This window comes from Mirounga leonina, unplaced genomic scaffold (genome assembly GCF_011800145.1).
Source record: "Mirounga leonina isolate KUSES-001 unplaced genomic scaffold, KU_Mleo_1.0 Mir_493, whole genome shotgun sequence".
Taxonomy (NCBI): domain Eukaryota; kingdom Metazoa; phylum Chordata; class Mammalia; order Carnivora; family Phocidae; genus Mirounga; species Mirounga leonina.
Window position 1 is genome coordinate 613,843 of NW_023270780.1, and position 1,717 is coordinate 615,559.

The following is a 1,717-nucleotide window of genomic DNA, read 5'->3' on the forward strand; positions in this document are numbered from 1 at the left end:
GGCTATTGGATTTAGCACTCAGAGGTCGCTGATGATGTTGACAAAAGCTGTTTCCATGGAGTGGTGGGGTGAATACTTAATCACAGTTGGTTCAAGAGAGAAAGGGAAGGGAAAAATCAGAGATGGCAAGTATAAACGACTCTTTTGATAAGTTTTGCTGTGAAGGGGAAAGATATAAAGTTCAAAAATGTGAGAAAAAACTTTAAGACAGGAGATTTTACAGCATTATTTGTATGCTAATGGGAATAATTAGGGTAGGAAGATGAAAGTAACAATGCAGAAAAAAGTTAATTGTAGGAGTCAGTGCAAAGCTGGAGGTTGGCCTTAGATAGGAGTAGGGATGGTTCATTCTTAGTAACAGGAAGGAAGGTCTTATGGGTTAAGAGATTTGGTGGTAGTTGGGGATGAGGGGATATGGAATTCTGATTGCTTTTACTTTCTTAGTGAAATAAGAAATATAGTAATTAGAGTGAGGATGGGGAGGGGACAATGGCAGTCAAAGATGGAAAGATATGGATAGATTGAAACAGTAAACAGGAGAGACTTTCTAGAACTTAACTGATTAGACACAGGAAAACGTGCGAGGAAAAAGACAAGGATGGGTTTCTGGTTTAGCAACTGAGCAGATGGTGGAGGTGTCTTTCATTCAGATATGGAAGGCTGAGGGAGGAGCAGGTCTGAGAGGAGAGAGGGGTTTGATTCTGACGTGGAAAATTTTGTGCCTCTGGGACATCCAAGTGGTCACGAGCGTCTGAAGCTCAGATGAAAAAACCTCAGCTAGAGAAGTAGGTCTGGGAGTCATCACCATAAAGATGGTTGGAAGTGGAGAGGTTTTTTGATTGCTATTTTCCCTAAGAGATTGGTGGTTTGAGATCAGAGCAAGTTTGAAAGAGCTTCTGGGGAAGAATGACAAAATTGATAAGGATAAGGAAATAGGGGGATCATCATGTACCTTAGGAGGCCCAGTTAAAGGTGGAGTTCTTATGTTGAGAGTGGTTCCAGCCTGCCACTGTGGAGCCCTCATCCCTGCTCCAGGAGCTACAGCCACCAGAAGCCAAGCGTCTGTCCTGCATCTTCCAGCTGGGTCCCCACAGCAGGACTCCATCTCACTGACCAGCAACGTCCCCTGACCTTTAAGCTTACTTTCTACTTACACACAACATCCTTTCCTCCTTGCTTACCTGGTTAACTCCTACTCAACTTTCCTACTCAGATCAGGACGGAACCTCCCTAGAAGGTTTTCTAAACTGCCTCCCCCTCCCACTGGCCCCTGCCAGCTGGGGCTGGGAGGGGTTTCTTCTCTGTACCCAGATAGCCCCTGATCCACCTTATCAGAGAATGAAACATACTGCATTGTCATCACTGACTTATCTGCCTCTCCCACTGGGCTAAAACAACTTGAGGGCAGAACCTTTTCACTTTCATAATGCCCACTACTTAGTAGGTACTCAGTATATGTTTGTGAAATGAAGACCGGAAAAAAGAACTCAAGTTCCAGACCAACACAATTCTGCAGGGTCATGATGTCCCCAGCCTGCATCACAGCAGAGGCTTCTGGACATGGAAATCAAGCCACAAAATAGGAAATACCCCTTTGGTCTCAACACCGCTCTTCCTTTCAAGACAAGACCTCGGTAAAACTACTGGAAGGAAATAAAACCCTTGTTAAAATACATTAACCCTTGTTCCTGCCATCCCCAAACATGACAGCCAGAGG